Source organism: Loxodonta africana, chromosome 4 (genome assembly GCF_030014295.1).
Source record: "Loxodonta africana isolate mLoxAfr1 chromosome 4, mLoxAfr1.hap2, whole genome shotgun sequence".
NCBI lineage: Eukaryota > Metazoa > Chordata > Mammalia > Proboscidea > Elephantidae > Loxodonta > Loxodonta africana.
In genome coordinates, this window is record NC_087345.1 from 103,570,058 (window position 1) to 103,590,083 (window position 20,026).

General features: G+C 40.9%; 1 non-coding gene across 1 annotated transcript; it reads left to right on the forward strand.

Annotated features, from left to right (window-relative positions):
* Window positions 1-19,551: 19,551 nt before the first annotated feature.
* TRNAR-UCU (transfer RNA arginine (anticodon UCU)) lies at window positions 19,552-19,622 on the forward strand. The gene has a single exon. It is a non-coding gene; the product is annotated as a tRNA-Arg (tRNA).
* The last annotated feature ends 404 nt before the right edge of the window (window positions 19,623-20,026 follow it).

Below are 20,026 nucleotides of genomic sequence, written 5' to 3' on the forward strand. Positions count from 1 at the left end.
AATCCTCAACAAAATTCTAGCCAATAGCATCCAACAACACATCAAAAAAATAATTCACCCTGATCAAGTGGGATTTATACCAGGTATGCAAGGCTGGTTTAATATCAGAAAAACTATTAATGTAATCCATCACATAAATAAAACAAAAGACAAAAACCACATGATCTTATCAATTGATGCAGAAAAGGCATTTGACAAAGTCCAACACCCATTCATGATAAAAACTCTTACCAAAATAGGAATTGAAGGAAAATTCCTCAACATAATAAAGGGCATCTATGCAAAGCCAACAGCCAATATCACTCTAAATGGAGAGAACCTGAAAGCATTTCCCTTGAGAACGGGAACCAGACAAGGATGCCCTTTATCACCGCTCTTATTCAACATCGTGTTGGAAGTCTTAGCCAGGGCAATTAGGCTAGACAAAGAAATAAAAGGTATCCGGATTGGCAAGGAAGAAGTAAAGTTATCACTATTTGCAGATGACATGATTATATACACAGAAAACCCTAAGGAATCCTCCAGAAAACTACTGAAACTAATAGAAGAGTTTGGCAGAGTCTCAGGTTATAAAATAAACATACAAAAATCACTTGGATTCCTCTACATCAACAAAAAAGAACACCGAAGAGGAAATAACCAAATCAATACCATTCACAGTAGCCCCCAAGAAGATAAGATACTTAGGAATAAATCTTACCAAGGATGTAAAAGACCTATACAAAGAAAACTACAAAGCTCTACTACAAGAAATTCAAAAGGACATACTTAAGTGGAAAAACATACCCTGCTCATGGATAGGAAGACTTAACATAGTAAAAATGTCTATTCTACCAAAAGCCATCTATACATTTAACGCACTTCCGATCCAAATTCCAGTGTCTTATTTTAAGGGGATAGAGAAACAAATCACCAATTTCATATGGAAGGGAAAGAAGCCCCGGATAAGCAAAGCACTACTGAAAAAGAAGAAGAAAGTGGGAGGCCTCACCTTACCTGACTTCAGAACCTACTATACAGTCACAGTAGTCAAAACAGCCTGGTACTGGTACAACAACAGGCACATAGACCAATGGAACAGAATTGAGAACCCAGACATAGATCCATCCACGTATGAGCAGCTGATATTTGACAAAGGACCAGTGTCAATTAACTGGGGAAAAGATAGCCTTTTTAACAAATGGTGCTGGCATAACTGGATATCCATTTGCAAAAAAATGAAACAGGACCCATACCTCACACCATGCACAAAAACTAACTCCAAGTGGATCAAAGACCTAAACATAAAGACTAAAACGATAAAGATCATGGAAGAAAAAATTGGGACAACCCTAGGAGCCCTAATACAAGGTATAAACAGAATACAAAACATTACCAAAAATAATGAAGAGAAACCCGATAACTGGGAGCTCCTAAAAATCAAACACCTATGCTCATCTAAAGACTTCACCAAAAGAGTAAAAAGACCACCTACGGACTGGGAAAGAATTTTCAGCTATGACATCTCCGACCAGCGCCTGATCTCTAAAATCTACATGATTCTGTCAAAACTCAACCACAAAAAGACAAACAACCCAATCAAGAAGTGGGCAAAGGATATGAACACACATTTCACTAAAGAAGATATTCAGGCAGCCAACAGATACATGAGAAAATGCTCTCGATCATTAGCCATTAGAGAAATGCAAATTAAAACTACGGTGAGATTCCATCTCACACCAGCAAGGCTGGCATTAATCCAAAAAACACAAAATAATAAATGTTGGAGAGGCTGCGGAGAGATCGGAACTCTCATACACTGCTGGTGGGAATGTAAAATGGTACAACCACTTTGGAAATCTATCTGGCGTTATCTTAAACAGTTAGAAATAGAACTACCATACAACCCAGAAATCCCACTCCTCGGAATATACCCTAGAGATACAAGAGCCTTCATACAAACAGATACATGCACACCCATGTTTATTGCAGCTCTGTTTACAATAGCAAAAAGTTGGAAGCAACCAAGGTGTCCATCAATGGATGAATGGGTAAATAAATTGTGGTATATTCACACAATGGAATACTACGCATCGATAAAGAACAGTGACGAATCTCTGAAACATTTCATAACATGGAGGAACCTGGAAGGCATTATGCTGAGCGAAATTAGTCAGAGGCAAAAGGACAAATATTGTATAAAACCACTATTATAAGATCTTGAGAAATAGTAAACCTGAGAAGAACACATACTTTTGTGGTTACGAAGGGGGGAGGGAGGGAGGGTGGGAGAGGGTTTTTTACTGATTAATCAGTAGATAAGAACCGCTTTAGGTGAAGGGAAAGACAACACTCAATAAATACATGGAAGGTCAGCTCAATTGGACTGGACCAAAAGCAGTTTCCGGGATAAAATGAATGCTTCAAAGGTCAGCGGAGCAAGTGCGGGGGTCTGGGGAACATGGTTTGCGGGGACTTCTAAGTCAATTGGCAAAATAATTCTATTATGAAATCATTCTGCATCCCACTTTGAAATGTGGCGTCTGGGGTCTTAAATGCTAACAAGCGGCCATCTAAGATGCATCAGTTGGTCTCAACCCACCTGGAGCAAAGGAAAATGAAGAACACCAAGGCCACACGACAACTAAGAGCCCAAGAGACAGAAAGGGCCACATGAACCAGAGACGTACATCATCCTGAGACCAGAAGAACTAGTTGGTGCCCGGCCACAATCGATGACTGCCCTGACAGGGAGCACAGCAGAGGACCCCTGAGGGAACAGGAGATCAGTGGGATGCAGACCCCAAATTCTCATAAAAAGACCAAACTTAATGGTCTGACTGAGACTGGAGGAATCCCGGCGGCCATGCTCCCCAAACCTTCACTTGACACAGGACAGGAACCATCCCCGAAGACAACTCATCAGAAATGAAAGGGACTGGTCAGCGGAGGGGAGAGAGACGCTGATGAAGAGTGAGCTAATTATATCAGGTGGACACTTGAGATTGTGTTGGCAACTCTTGTCTGGAGGGGGGATGGGAGGATAGAGAGAGAGGGAAGCTGGCAAAATTGTCACGAAAGGAGAGACTGAAAAGGCTGACTCAAGAGGGGGAGAGCAAGTGGGAGTAGGGAGTGAGATGTATGTAAACTTATATGTGACAGACTGATTGGATTTGTAAACGTTCACTTGAAGCTTAATAAAAGTTATTGAAAAAAAAAAGGAAAGGGAAAGGTGTGGCAAAGAGTTTCTTTTCCTTGCAGCCTTTTCTTACTTATCTGTAAACCAAAGGTAGAGAGTGTTGGTAGAATGTGCACATATCAAGAAGTGAAATAAAAACAAGTGATTTAGTTTTGTGCAGTATTTCTACATTTTAGTTAAGAACAAAATACATAAGCATGTCTGAAAGATAAAATAGAAATCGTGAAATTTCAATGATCCCAAATATGAATTAAATGCTCTATTCACATTTAAAGCTGGTGTTGCACAATACAAAGATGAATGGTAAATTTCATGCTAATTATTTAAAATTTAATTTTTCTTTCCAATATCACTAAATAGGAAATAACACCATGACAAGCTGAGAAAGACAATGCTGAAGAAAGGAAAAAGCTTTATATTGTAGTACCTTAAATGGCACTTTTTCCTTGCTTTTCAAACAAAGGGCCCTGCGTTTTCATTTTGCACTGGGCCCTGCAAATCATGTGACTGGTCCTTAGGGATACTACTTTAGACTGAGTGATCAGGAGAGGTGTCCGAGGAGATGAGTGTTAAGGAAAGAGGTTATATGATTGGTGTCCTTATAAAAGAGGAAAAGAGACGATATGGAGAAGGAATCTGAAATAAATAAAAAACAGGTTGTCAATTAAAAAAATTCTTGAAATTTGGGAGAAAATTACTGACATCAAGGGGGAATTTGAATTTTTTATATTACCTTTTCCTGAAAACATGCCATGTGCAGTATGTTACCTGCATTATTTCCTAGGGCTGTTACAACAAACTGCCACAAACTAGATGGCTTAACACGTCAGAAATTTATTGCTTAAGAGTTCTGGAGGCTAAAAGTCTGAATTTAGAGTGTTGGCAATTCTATGCTGTCTTTGAAGTCTCTAAGAGAAGATCCTTTCTTGTCTCTCCCAGCTTCCGCTAGCCCCAGGCATTCCTGGAAGCTTACTTACAGCTGCAATTTCTGCCCCCAAGGTCACTTAGTGTTCTTCACTCTGCGTCTCTTCACACCGCCTCTTTTCCTCTTTCATAAAGACACCAATCATATTAGACTAGGACCCATCCCACTCTTTTATGACTTCATGTTAACTGTTAATATCTTCAAAGGCTCTATTTCCAGGCAGGGGAGAGGGGTTAGGACTTCAACATCTTTTTTGGGAGCAATATCCAATCTATAAAAATACCCCAAACCACAGATGTTATTGTTGCTAATATTTTAGCCATAAGTTCCAGAGTGGTGGCTTGGGACCAAAGTTGGCTGGAAACGTATTTTGATTGGTTTGCCTAATATGTCTCTGTTGTGCTTAAGTAGCAGCTGATATTTGAAATGAAGGTGGTTTCACATAAAGATCTGATATTTCCCTTTCTCCTGAGAAGCAACAAACACGCAAGCAAACAAAAACTCTGGCAGCATTGGGTCGACATTCCAGCAGGGCAGCACTCAGCCTGAGCTGAGGATGGCATCTGCCTTTGCAAGGAGCCTCGTTTTGTCGTAGTTCTCAACCTGCCTGTTCCACACACTTAAGTTATCTGCCTGGTTCCTTGAAGGCATCTGTGTTTGTGACACCTCCTACTGAGATATATATGCAGTAGTGTTTTATTATTCTTATTCTTTTTTTATTATTGTACTTTAAGTGAAAGGGTACAATTCAAGTAAGTTTCTCATACAAAAATTTACACACATATTGTTATGTGACCTAGTTGCTCTCCCTACAATGTGACAGCACACTCCTCCTCTCCACCCTGTATTTCCCATGTCCATTCAACCAGTCCCTGTCCCCTTCTGCCTTCTCATATTGCCTGTGGACAGGAGCTGCCTATTTAGTCTCATGTAAAAAAAAAAAGAAAAAAAAAACCAAGAAGCACATTCTTTACCAGTATCATTTTATGTCTTACAGTTCAGTCTATGTCTGAAGAGTTGGCTTCGGGAATGGTTTTAGTTCTGGGCTAACAGAGTCTGGGGGCCATGTCTTCTGAGGTCCCTCCAGTCTCAGTCAGACCATCAAGTCTGGGCTTTTTACTAGAATTTGAGTTCTGCACCCCACTTTTCTCCTGCTCCATCAGGGACTCTCTGTCATGTTCCCCGTCAGGGCGGTCATTGGTGGTAGCCAGGCACCATCTAGTTCTTCTGGTCTCAAGCTGACGAAGTCTCTGGTTTATGTGGCCCTTTCTGTCTCTTGGGCTCATATTTTCCTTATGCCCTTGGTGTTCTTCATTCGCCTTTGCTTCAGATGGGTTGGGACCTACTGATGCATCTTAGATGACCGCTTCCTAGTTCTGAAGACCCCAGATGCCACTCACCAAAGTGGGATGCAGAACATTTTCTTAATACATTTTGTTATGACAGTTGGCCTAGATGTCCCCTGAAACCGTGGCCCCCAGATCCCTACCCCTGCTACTCTGTCCCTCGAAGTATTTGGTTGTATTCAGGAAACTTCTTAACTTTTAGTTTAGTCCAGTTGTGCAGACTTCCCCTGTATTGTGTGTTGTCTTTCCCTTTACCTAAAATAATTCTTGTCTACTATCTAGTAGTATCTAGTTAGTAGTATCTAGTTAGTGAATACACCCTTCCTCCCTCCCTACCCTTGTAACAATCAAAGAATGTTTTCTTCTGTGTTTAAACCTTTCCTTGAGTTCTTATAACAGTGATCTCATACAATATTTGTCCTTTTGCAACTGACTAATTTCACTCAGCATAATACCTTCCAGATTCATCCATGTTATGAGGTGTTTCAGGGATTCTTCACTGTTCTTTATCATTGTGTAGTATTTCATTTTGTGAATATACCATAATTTGTTTATCCATTCATCCATGGATAGGTGTCTTTCTGCTATTGTGAACAGTGCTACAATGAACATGAGTGTGCATATATCTATTTGTGTGAGGGAACTTATTTCTCTGGGATATATTCCAAGGAGTGAGATTGCTGTATAGTATGATAGTTCTATTTCTAGTACTTTAAGGAAGTGCCAAATCAATTTCCAGAGTGGCTGTACCATTTTACATTCCACCAGCAGTGAATAAGTGTTTCAGTCTCTCCACAACCTCTCCAACATTTATTATTTTGTGTTTTTAGGATTAATGCCAGCCTTGTTGAGGTAAGATGGTATCTCATTGTAGTTTCAATTTGTATTTCTCTAATGGCTAATGATTGTGACCATTTCCTTATGTATCTGTTAGCCACCCGAATGTCTTCTTTGGTGAAGTGCCTGTTCATATCCTTTGCCCATCTTTTAATTGGGTTGTTTGTCTTTTTGTTGTTGAGGTTTTGCAGTATCTTATAGATTTTAGAGATTGGATCCTGATCGGATTTGTCATAGCCAAAATTTTTTTCCTAGTCTGTAGGTTGTCTTTTCACTCTTTTGGTGAAGTCTTTTGATGAGCTTAAGTGTTTGATTTTTAGGAGCTCCGAGTATCTAGTTTCTGGTGTTTGTACATTGTTAGTAATGTTTCATATACTGTTTATGCCATGTATTAGGGCTCTTAGTGTTGTCCTTATCTTTTCTTCTGTGATCTTTATAGTTTTAGATTTTATATTTAGTTCTTTGATCCATTTTGAGTTAGTTTTTGTGTATGATGTGAGGTATGGGTCTTGTTTCATTTTTTTGCAAATGGATATCCAGTTATGCCAGCACCATTTGTTAAAGAGACTGTCTTTTCCCCATTTAACAGACTTTGGGCCTTTGTCAAATATCAGCTGCTCTTAGGTGGATGATTTTATGCCCAGATTCTCAATTCTGTTCCATTGGTTGATATATCTGTTTTTGTACCAGTACCAGGCTGTTTTGACTACCTTGGCAGTATAATAGGTTCTAAAATCAGGTATTGTGGGGACTCCCACTTTGTTCCTATTTTTCAGTAATGCTTTGCTTATCCAGGGCCTCTTCCCTTTCCATATGAAGTTGGTGATTTTTTTGTCCATCTCATTAAAAAATGCTTTTGGAATTTGGATTGGGATTGCATTGTATCTATGGATCACTTTGGGTAGAACAGACATTTTCACAATGTTGAGTCTTCCTATCTATGAGCAAGGTGTTTTTTTCCACTTACGTAGTTCTCCTTTGGTTTCTTGCAGTACATACAGTCTTGTAGTTTTCTTTGTATAGGTCTTTTAGGTCCCTGGTTAGATTTATTCGTAAGTATTTTATCTTCTTGGAGGCTATTATAAATGGTATTGATTTGGTGATTTCCTCTCTGATGTTCTCTTCGTTGGTGTAGAGGAATCCAACTGATTTTTGTATGTTTATCTTGTATCCTGATACTCTGCTGAACTCTTCTGTTAGTTTCAGTAGTTTTCTCGAGGATTCTTTAGGGTTTTCTGTGTATAAGATCATATCATCTGCAAATAGAGGTACTTTTACTTCTTCCTTACCAATTTGGATGTGCTTTATTTCTTTTTCTAGCCTAATTGCTCTGGCTAGGACCTCCAGCAGAATGTTGAATAAGAGTGGGGTCAAAGGGCATACTTTTCTTGTTCCTGTTCTCAAGGGGAATGCTTTCAGACCCTGTCCATTTAGGATGATGTTGGCTCTTGGCTTTGTAAAAATGTCTTTTATTATGTTGAGGAATTTCTCTTCTATTCCTATTTTCCTCAGAGTTTTTATCACGAATGGACTTTGTCAAATGCCTTCTCTGCATCAATTATTAAGATCATGTGGTTCTTGTCTTTTGTCTTATTTCTGTGATTAATTACTGTCTTGGTCATCTAGTGCTGCCATAACAGGAATATCACAAGTGGATGGCTTCAACAAAGAGAAATTTATTTTCTCACAGTCTAGTAGGCTACAAGTCCAAATTCAGGGCATCAACTCTAGGGGAAGGCTTTCTGTCTCTGTCGGCTCTGGAGAAAGGTCTTTCTCTTCAATCTTCCCCTGGACTTAGGAACTTCCCCATGCAGGAACTGTGGTTCCAAAGGACATGCTCTGTTATCAGTGCATGTTTCTGGGTGGTATGAGGTCCCCTCCAACTTGCTTGCCTTTCCTTTTTATCTCTTGAGAGATGAAAGGTGGTGCAGGCCACACCCCAGGGAAACTACCTTTACACTTGGATCAGGGATGTGGCCTGGGCAAGTGTATTACAATCCCACAGTAATCTTTTTTTAACATAAAATTACAATCACAGAATGGAGGACAATGACACAATACTGGGAATTATGGCCGAGCCAAACAGATACATATTTTTGGGGGACACAATTCAATCCATGAAAATTACATTGATTATTTTTCTAATGTTGAACCATCCTTGCATACCTGGTGTGAACCCCACTTGGTCATGATGAATAATTTTTTTTGGTATGTTGTTGAATTCCTTTGACTAAAATTTTATTGAAGATTTTTGTGTCTGAGTTCATGAGGGATATTGGTCTGTAATTTTCTTTTTTTGTGATGTCTTTACCTGGTTTTGGTATCACGGTTATGCTGGCTTCAGAGAATGAGTTTGGGAATATTCCATTCTTTTCTATGCTCTTCAATACCTTTAGTAGTAGTGGTGTTCACTCTTCTCTGAAAGTTTGGTAGAATTCTCCAGTGATGCCGTCAGGGCCAGGGCTTTTTTTGTTGTTGTTGTTGGGAGTTTTTAAATTATCTTTTCAATCTCTTCTTTTGTTACAGGTTTATTTAGTTGTTCTACCTCTGTGTTAGTTTAGGTAGGTAGTGTTTTTCCAGAAATTTGTCCGTTTCCTCTAAGGTTTTCAAATTTGTTAGAGTACAGTTTTTCATAGTATTCTGTTATGATTCTTTTAGTTTCAGTTGGGTCCATTGTGATATCACCCATCTCATTTCTTATTTGGGTTATTTGCTTCCTTTCCTTTTTTTCTTTTGTCAGTTTGGCTAATGGTTTATCAATTTTGTTGATCTTTTCAAAGAACCAGCTTTTGGTCTTGTTAACTCTTTCAATTGTTTTTCTATTCTCTATTTCGTTTAATTCTGCTCTAATTTTTATTATTTACTTTCTTCCGATGCCTGAGGGCTTCTTTTGCTGCTCTCATTTGCTCGAGTTCTAGAGTTAATGCCTTTCTTCTTTTTGGATGTGTGCATTTATTGCTATAAATTGACCTCTAGCACAGCTTTCTATGGCTGCTAACCAAAGGGTTGGCAGTTCGAATCCGCCAGGAGCTCCTTGGAAACTCTATGGGGCAGCTCTACTCTGTCCTATAGGCTCGCTGTGAGTTGGAATCAACTCGATGGCACTTGGTTAGCACAGCTTTTGCCGTGTCCCAAAGGTTTTGGTAGGATGTGTTTTCATTCTCATTTGATTCTGTGAATTTCTTTATTCCATCCTTAATTTCATCTATAACCCAGTAGTTTTTGAGCAAGGTGTTGTTCTGTTTCCATGTGTTTGATTTTTTTTCCTTGCTTTTTCTGTTATTGATTTCTATTTTTATGGCTTTATGGTCAGAAAACATGCTTTGTAAATTTCAATGCTTTGCATTCTGTTAAGGCTTGCTTTATGGCCTTATATGTGGTCTATTCTGGAGAGTGTTCCATGTGCACTGGAAAAGAAAGTATACTCAGCTGCCGTTAGATGGAGTGTTCTGTGTATGTCTAGAAGATCAAGTGGGTTGATTGTGGCATTTAGATCTTCCACATCTTTATAGAGCTTCTTTCTGGATGTTCTGTCCTTCACAGAAAGTGGTCTGTTGCAGTCTCCTACTATCATTGTGGAGCTGTCTATTTCTCTTTTCAATGCTGTTAGAGTTTGTTTTATGTATTTTGGATCCCTTTCATTGGGATGTAAATATGCAATATGGTTAGGTCCTCCTGGTGTATTGACCCTTTAATCATTATATAGTGTCCTTCCTTATCCTTTGTGGTAGATTTTACTTTAAAGTCTATTTTGTCAGAAATTAATATTGCCTCTCCTGCTCTTTTTTGATTGTTGTTTGCTTGACATTTTTTTTTTCCACCTTTTGAGTTGGTTTGTTTGTGTCTTTAAGTCTAAGGTGTGTCTCTTGTAGGCAGCATATATCTCTTCTGCCACTCTCTATCTCTTTATTGGTGCATTTAGTCCCTTTACATTCAGTGTAATTATGGATAGGTATGAGTTTTTTTTTTTTTTTTTTTTATGAGTTCAGTGCTGTCATTTTGATGTCTTTTTTTGTGTGTTGTTGACAGCTTCTTTTTCCCACTCAATTTTCTGTGCTGAGTCGTTTTTCTTTATGTATTTTCTTTTCATCTTTTTTGTTGTTGTTGATTTTGTATTTGCTACGTCTTTATGTTTTTCCTGTTTTTTATTTTGATGTGTAGAATTTTTAGTTTCCTTTGTAGTTACCTTAATATTTACCCCTATTTTTCTAAGTTTAAACCAATCTTTGATTTCCTCTCCATATGGAAGATCTATGATTACATTTTAGTCTCTCTTTTGTGTTTTCATGTTGTCATGCTTTACATAATGTTTCCCTATTTTCAGTGTTTTAGCTTTGATTTATTATTATGATTTCCATATCCAGGTTGATATCTGGTTGCCCTGTCTTCTGTTCTAGTCTTGGGTTATTATCTGATGTTACTGATTTTCTAACCAGAGGACTCCCTTTAGTACTTCTTTTACTTTTGGTTTGGTTTTTGCAAATTCCCTAAACTTCTGTTTATCAGGAAATGTCCTAATTTCACCATCATATTTGAGAGAGAGTCTTTCTGGATATATATTTCTTGGCTGGCAATTTTTTTCCTTTAAGGCTTTATATATATCATCCCACCGCCTTCTTGCCTGCATGGTTTTTGCTGAGTAGTCTGAGCTTAGTCTTATTGACTCTCCTTCACAGATGACTTTTCATTTATCCCTAGCAGGTCTTAAGATTCTGTCTTTGGCTTTTGGGAAGCTTGATTATAATATACCTTGGTAACTTTCTTTTGGGACCTACTTTGTGTGGAATTTGATGAGCATCTTGGATAGATATCTTCTCATGTTTCATGATATCAGAGAAGAGTTCTGCCTAAAAAATCTCCAATAATTCTATTTTCTGTTATTCCTCTTGATAGAGTCCCACATAATTCTTAGGACTTTTTCCTTTTTAATAATTCTTTCAACTGATTTTTCCTCAATTATATTGGTGACAAATGCTCTATCTTTAGTCTCTCTAATTCTGACTTCCATTGCCTCAATTCTGCTCCTACAAGTTTCTACTGAGTTGCCTAATTCTGAAATTTTATAGTTAATCTTCTGGATTTCTGTTTTCTGTCTCTCTATGGATTCTTGCAGCCTATTAATTTTGTCATTATGCTCTTGTCTAGTCTGCTTCAATTCCTGTATTGCTTTATCTGTGTACTCCTTGGCTCATTCTTCATTTTGCCTGATCTTCATCCTGATCTCTTGAAGGGTTCTATATATTAATCTTTTGTATTCTACCTCTGTTAATTCCAAGAAGTTCTCTTCATTCAGAAGATTTCTGGGTTCTTTGTTTTGGGAGCTTGCCAAAGCCATCATGATCTGCCTGTTTATGTGATTTGATAGTGACTGTTGTCTCCGAACCACCAATGAGTTACTGTATTTATTTATTTTATGTTTGCTTATGATGTCCTTTTTTTTTTTTTTTACTATGTCCTAGCTCCTTGTTTTGTTTTGTTTTAGTATGCCCAGATAGGCTGCTCTTGAGATCTAGTTTGATTTTTGGTGCCTTTGGAACTCTAATGTCCTGTCACCAGGTGGCTGGAGCTGCTACTAGGTATGTGAGTCCAGGTATCTGTTTACTTTTCTTGTATGGATTAAGTTCAGGTGTCCAGGTAGTTAGTCACCAAGTGTGTGGTGCGGGCTCTCACCTACTGTCCTAGACAGGCAGGGGTGATTGGTGTAGTCACAGGTATCTGGGTGCAGTACGGGGTCACGCACTGGACAAGGCTGGGAGCTGAGAGCTGTTCCTGAGTGTCTGTGAGCAGAGCAGGTCCCTGTTTCCTGGAGCATGTAGGTGGGTGGATTTTGCCTCCGGACTATGGGCACTACAATGCTATTGGCTGTAAGAACTGGGAGGCACCACTTATTCTTGGGCCCTGTTGTGGGTGGCTAGGTGTCATGGGTGGAGCCACCAGTCCTCAGGCCCCTGATCTGGGTAGGTGAGGACCCTGCTTAATAGGCAGAGCAGTGCCAAATGTCATGAACCTACCTCTCTACCATACAGCTGATACAATCGAGGTTAGACTTCAGGTATATACTCTCTTGTACTGTGCTAATGAGGGCCTAAGTTACTCTAATAGGCCCACTCAGGTCTATGGAGGGGTGAAAAGCATTCAAAGTCCGTGGACCCCTTTTGCCTGTGCCTAGGCAAAGGAGCTGTTTCTGCCCTGAGTTCCTGACTTAGGGGAGCCAGCAGATTATTTTTTCTTGTTTGCTAATTTGTTCCCTCTTCAAGGTTGGGAGAATGGATCAGTGTGCGTGGTAGATTCTACTTCTGGTCCAGGGGATGCGGCAATCTCTGAAGCCAGCTTGGACCCAGTGCAGAGCAGTAAGGGGGCAGGTAAATGGGAGAGAGATTTTTCCCTGAGGGGTGTTTTTTGATCTGCACATGGTAGGTTAGGCTCATGTACTTATCTTTTATTGATTGAGTGGTGGTTTTCAATGATTCTGGAGGTGTGAGTGGACTCTCCTCTGCTAGGTCTCGCCCTATGTGGAAAGTTTGCCTAACCACCACTACTTGCCTCACTGCACTTGTGCCAGCAGATCTGGCCTGCGGGGTGCCGGTTCCTGCAGGGTCGGGTCTGGCCTGGCAACTCCTTGCTGCTTCTAAACCATCTCTCCTTCCCCCTGTCGCTCAGTCCAATTCCTCAACTTTGCCTTTGATGTTCAGGGCTCCTGGATTGTGATATATAATCGATTCACTTGTTTTTTTTGGGTCTTTGTTGTAAGAGCCACTACAGGAAGCATATGACTACCCTGTCCACTTGGCCCTGCCTCAGTAGTGTTGTTTTAAATGCAAATTGTTTTAAACAGATTTTAGTTATACAAATTTCTTTACAGTTTTCTTGCTAACTTTGCTTGGCTTTTCTTGCCTTCCTTGCAGCTTTTACAAATCCAAGAGGTAAAGTGGCCAGTCTGGATCCACCCAGATGTGGGATGGTCAGGGCAGGATGAAATGCAGCTTCGATTTGTTGATGGATAAATATTGAGGTGAGTGAGGGCTCCTCCAGAGGGCAGCCAGTGGAGAGCTATAGGATTATCACCATCTCTGCCCTCTTAACCCCTCTGTTATGCTCCATGGTAGCAAGTTCAAGGGTAAGAATAAGTTTAAAATTATAATTATATAGTATATGGGCCTTCATTTATGATAGACAGCCGGTCAGTTGTCCCAAAGAGTGCTGCCTCCTCTGACCCATGCTGCTGTATCTCTGCTGAGTAGGATGATTAGGTTTGTGATTTTAGATTGTAGGTACTTGGGGCAGTGCCTTTATTTGGATAAAAAAAAAAAATTATTTGGATAGTGCTATTTAATCTATTGTTCCTTTTTGTATGAACCCACATGTTTATTTATAACAATGTATGGGGCAATCCACAAAAGACACTCTGTGGCAAAGCTCATAAAGGCTGTTTCCAGAGAGCTATCTAAAGGCATGTGGAAGCACAATAGTCACAAGCAGAAACCACAATGGGTCAATGTTGATAGAATCCAGGGATTGGGAGGAGCTTTTCTGAAGACCAGAAGGGAAAGTCAGTTCAGAAGGATTTACTACACAGCAGGTCTTGGTGAATATTCAGTTCTGAGAATACTTGGCAGTACCAGGGTGCAGTTCATTTACCAGCGTACAAATGATTTAACACAAAATGCATTCAGGAGGCTCAGAGTAAATCATTTTCATACCCCACACCGGCTGCTAAATGGGTGACTGCAGAACAGCGCAGCTGCAGAATGACAGTCGACAAATCAGGGAGCCAGTTCAGCTTGAATGACTGACTCCTGCGAGGGAGGGCGTTTAGACAGGGGGCTGGAGAAGGGGGTCAAAGTCCAAGCTGGAGAGCTTACAATAAAGCTGAGGGTGAAAACAAAGCGGAACCACAGCAGCAGCTGGCAGTGCTGCTTGGAGGATCAAGCTTTGATTTTCAATAGGACGCGGGCACCAGGGAGAGCATTATCTGATTCATTCTCACAGAAGAGCCTAGAAGGGCGCACAGGCTCCTCGCCCTCAGGCCTGGGCAGCCCGCGCCCGGCATCCCTCCCCCGTGCGCCTCCCTGCCCAGCAGCGCCAGGCAGTGCCCAGCGGAGGGCAGGGCGGGGCTCAGGCTGGGGGAGGGTGAGGTGGGGCAGGGCTGTGCTGTGTGGCCGCCGCTGACGCAGTGCGGGCTGAGGAGCCCTGAGCGTCCCGCCGGGCGTGGAGTCCCCGTCCCGGCCGCTGGGAGGCCGCGTCCCTACCGGAGGGGGCTGGGCGCCTTTACCCGGCCGCCAGGAGGCCGCTGGCGGCCTGCTTCGTCCGTCCGCTCGGCACTTGCCATTCAAACGCGCCTCGTCTCCGCCCCAGATCTTGGGGTGTGAGCGGGGGAGAAGGGGCGGGCGCCCGCGAGCTGTGAATCACCTCCTCCTCCTCCTGCCTCAGCGCCACCGCCACCTTTCCATTCAGTCTCCCAACATGGCTGGAGTGCGGCGGAGGTGAGCCGCCGCCCCCTGCCGCCCCAAGCTCCTGCGCCCGAGCGCTGCGGCTCCGGCGTCGCTTCAGCGCGGTGGTGCCGAGGCCCAGGGGCCCGTCCACCGTCCGCCGCTAGCATGTGGGGCACCCCGGACGAGAGCTCGGTGCGGGTGGCTGTCAGGTGAGGACCGACGCGGCGCCGGCGCGCGGGGTGTGGGCTGGCACGGGCTGAGGGCGCGGCGAGGACTGGCTTTGGTTGGGGGCGCCGGACGCCGGGATGAGCAGATCTAAGGGGCGGCCCGGCTGGGGGCCGGCGGCTGTGGAAACTGAGGCAGCGGATCCCCGCCGGCCTGCACGCGCTGCCCGCTGCTAGCGGGAGATCCCGCCGCCTCACGCCTTCGGCGTTTGCAGGTGGCAGGCGGCTGCGCGGCGCCAGAAACCCTGGGGGAGTCCTGACGCCAATGGGGTAAAGCAGACGCCGCCCGCCCCAGCGGGTCTCGCACCAGAGGAACAATCGCCCCAGGTTGGCCGCCTTGGGCGATCGCCTGTACGGCTTTGCGTGGGGGAGCGGCCTCTTTGCTCGACTGAGGTGTAGAGAGTCTCATACGTTTACGTGCAACTCTAGCTTTCTGAGGCAGGAGACAAAGCATCAGACTGACAGTGCTTCCAGCCGCAGGGCCCGTGGTGCAGCCGGTTGGGTTCTAGACGTTTGTGCAAATGGAACACCTTATTAAGCATCACAGCAAACTAGATACGCACAAACGCGTGGGGATAATGTAGACAGATCTGGCCTCAGGTGTTGGAATGGGAATTATATTTAAGGTGTAATTCATCGATAATGAGTATATAGAAGGAAGATAACTTCACCAAGTGGAAGGATTAAATGGGTGACTGGAAAACATCCTGAGGTTAAGCAGGGTGGATACAATATAATAGAAATATAGGTATGTCTGGGTGTGAGTTTCAGAATACTGGCTACATCAAAATTGTATTTTGGTCAATGACAGATACACGAGTATTGAATGTAATTTAGACTGTTTTGATACATACCAGAAGCAAAGCTCTGAAGGCTGCTCATGGAAAATTGCAACATCACCACACTGAAAAATTAATGAAGTATTCATGGTAGACTAAGTGGGTTGGTTTCACAGCCCTGATAGTCTACTGTTAAGTTTTTCCTATTTATTTATGCTGTAAGGATTATAAAAATAATCTGTTCTCCCCAAAATTTGAAATTATTAAGAAAACATTCTACCCTTTCTGGAAAATTATTTCTAAAATGTAAGTATTTCTATAGTTATTATTTTACTGACCAGTCTTGCTTAGGCATAGTAACAGCAGCTTTATATACTTTGTATCTTTGATCAATTTAAAGAATAAAATGAATTTTAAAGTGTTTTTTTTTTTTTCCTTTCTCTCATTTTACAGATGAGAAAATTACCACCCACGGAGGTGACATTTTTATTACTGCTTAGAATCACCTGCTATAAAGATTTTGAAGTTTTAATTTGGCCTTCTTGGTTAGTCTAGGGCTACGTGTTCAATTACTGGATAAATTTGTTTCTCTTATTCCCTGGTATTGTCTCTCTTTTGGCTTTTTAATACATGCTAATAACTGTACTGAGCCCTGATGGCGTAGTGGTTAAGCCTTCGGCTGCCATCCAAAAGGTCAACAGTTCGAATCCACCAGCAGCACCTTGGAAACCCTAAGGGGCAGTTCTGTCCTGTCCTATAGGGTTGCTATGAGTCAGCATCAACTGACAGCAATAGGTTGTGACTATACTGGGTAGAAGAAGAGGAAGGGAAAAGACAAGAAACCCAGTATGAAACAATTTTGTTACTTGTTAGCAGATCTCTTCAAGGAAAAGGAAAGGCATAAAATATCAATGAAAACAGAAAATTCATCTGTGGGGAAAACGATTTTTACAGATTTAATTATCTAGACTATTAATGCTACTTGCAATGGAGGGAAGCAGAGCCACTGACTGACTCTAAAGTAACACTGAGAGATAAAAATTAAGTTTTCTGCCCAAAGTTAAACTGGTAGCAAGTGGCAGAACCAGGGTTCCAATCGAGACGTGATTCTACAATCCAAGTTCTTAACCATTCATTTTCCCTACATAAAAACCGAAACCACACCCATTGCTGTCAAGTCGATTCCTACTCAGTTACCTTATAGGACAGAGTAGAACTGCCCCGTAGGGTTTCCAAGGAGCAGCTGATGGGTTTCAACTGCCCACCTTTTGGTTAGCAGCTGGGTTCTTAACCACTGTGCCTTCAGGGCTCCATCTGGGAGAAAGGCATTTAGAAATCAACCAAAATATTTCTTCAGGTTCTTTAATCTTTATGGCCTCCTCTAGTCCTACCCTCCAGTTTGCAGTAGGCTTCATCAGCAGGATAAACAAATGTACATATAGAAACAAAATCAGTAGAGGTATTTGACCTGCTTTTCCCCTTCTATGAATAGTGTACAACAGACGTAGGGAATTAACTCTACTTGTGTAAATGCATAAGGTGTTCTAGAGGTGCTAGTGTTTTATTAGATGTAGAGACATCAATATGTTAAAGCTGATGACTGTAGTATAAGTTTGTCAAAATAAATGTAGATAAGGCTTTGGGCAGAAGAATTACAGAAAGCTCCCCCTAGAACATATTTTATTCAATTTCCAAAAATTCTTTTTGGGTGAGAGTATCTTTTCATTGCATATGGATTTAGATAATGCTCAAGCCCTGTTATCCAACCCTATGTGGCAATTGATCACTTGAATTGTCACAAACACTAATGAGGGATTGAATGTTTAATTAAAAAAAACTAGTTCTCTATTCAGTTATTAAAGGATCCCCGGTGGTGGCACAGTGATTAAAGTGCTTGGGTGCTAGCCAAAATGTCAGTGATTCGAACCCACCAGCTGCTCCACGGGAGAAAGGTGTGGCAGCCTACGTCTCTCAAGATTTGCAGCCTTGGAAACCTTATAGGACAGTTTTCCTCTGTCCTAGAGGGTCACAATGAGTCAGAATCAACACGACAGCAGTAGGTTTAGTTTTTTGGTTTTGTTCGGTTTTTGGAAAACTTTTAAGTATGCTTGGAACAAATTGATCATGTGAATCTACTTTTTTAACTGTAAAGTTTATGAAATCTAAATATTGATAAGGTATTTCTGGTGAAAATTTACCATCTGAATTGAGATGTGCTGTAAGTATACATTAGATTTTGAAGACAGTATGAAAAGAATGTAAAAATGAATATCTCAATAGTTTTTACATTGATTACATGTTGAAATGTTAATATTTTGAATACACTGGATTAAATAAAATATTAAAATTAATTTCATATGTTTCTTTTTCCTTTTTTAAAGTGTAGCTACTAGAAATTTTTAAATTACATATGCAGTTTGCATTGTTTCTATTGAATGCTGCATTATAATTTTAAAAATGTGAGGAAGAAGTATATAAAACTGTCCATAGCCACCCCATCATAGGCTAACCACACCTTAGACCAGTGTAAAATGTCAGTGCCTTTTTTTTAGAGTGGATATATATTTAACAGCAATATTTTTTTCCTCAGGTGCAGAGGTGTAGAAAGGTACTGCTTATGGACTCAATATGATCGCTGATTTCCTAGAAAATGTGGTCAGTTGAATGGATATCTTAGATAGATATCATCCATAAAAATGAACAATGAAGTATACTGTATATTATATTCTTACTGCTTGAATATACTGAAGTGAACTATTTTGTTAACTCAAAATGATATAATCAGTTAAACATTTTGACTTGAAATCTAAGACATGACATGATGTGTCCTTCTCCCTTCCCTGTTTCTAATGGCTGACACAACAAATTTAAAGCTTTTCCTTTTCAAGAATTACCAACAAAAACTTTAACTTGCAAAATATGTCAAGAGCTGGATGGAAATGTGGATACAGAAAGGACCATTGCGTTTTCAGATCATTGTCTGTGGCTGTGAATTAGGATTTCTTTGTTTAGCTTTGGCTGAGAACTGTGTATATCCTTAACAGTAAGTTTGGATTAGTGTGTAATGTGGTCTAATTCATGTTTCAGTATGCTGTGTTTTCAGCTTGCTAAGGCTCTTGTAAGAAGTGGCATTGCCCGGCAGGCATAAGGGCTGGTTGGATGATCAGAAGCTCAGTTTTTAATTTGTCACCAGCACTGATGGGCCATGTGACCTCTCTGCATTTTTCTTTTTCCGCATGGTTAGGTGGCAACCTAATGGTATTAAGGGCTGTAAGAACCTAGCACGTGCAGTGTGTTACAACTCTGTTCGTTTTTTTTTTTTTTTTAAGTTAAACTCTTGGCCCAAATCGTGCCTCTGTAGTGACAGGAAGGAACGATTTTAACATTTCGAACTTGTCTTTCCCAATAAATGTTTGTTTTGGTACTCATGTTACTGAAGGAGAAACATTTGGGCTTTTGTGTTCGTTTTTGTCCCATTCTGGTTGTAGCACAATTGTATGATATTTTATTTGATCTACATAAAACCCCATGAGGTATGCTGGACAAGTATTAGTATTCCTATTTTACGCTGGAAAAATTGAGCTTCAGAGAAACTAGATGACCTGTTCAAAGTTTCTCAGTCACTAAGTACCAGGACTGGAATCCAAACTCAGGTTTCTGATATCTACTTTTGTGCCCTTAAACATATTTCCAAATCTTTTCAAAACATTTCATTGACTAATTTGATTTGATAAGCGTCCTCCAAGCTGAAACATTAATATGTATGTATGCGAGATAAATTATTTGAAAGAACCAAATTTTTAGTAAATGTATTTGGTAGATGGGGACATTCATTGGTGGTTCAGTGGTAGAACTCTTACCTTCTATGCAGGAGGCCCAGGTTCGATTCCTGGCCAATGCACCTTATAGGCAGCCACCACCTGCCTGTCAGTAGTGGTTTGCATGTTGCTATGATGTGAACAGGTTTTAGTGGAGCTTCTAGTCTAAGACAAACTAAGAAGAAAGAACTGGTGTTCCGCTTTTGAAAATCAGCCAATAAAAACCCGATGGATCACAATGGTCTAATCCGCAATGGATTATTAGAATGTCATAGGACCAGGCAGCATTTCATTCAGTTGTGCATGGAACCGCCATGAGTCGGAGGCCAACTTCAGATAGCTAACAACAATAACATTGGTAGATAAGCTAGGCCTTTTAGAAACATTTATTATAGGAAATAGATGGATATGTGGTGTTTGGTCACTTGTTTGTTCCTTCCTTCTTTCATGCAACAAATATTTATTAAGTGCCTACTGTGCGTCAGAC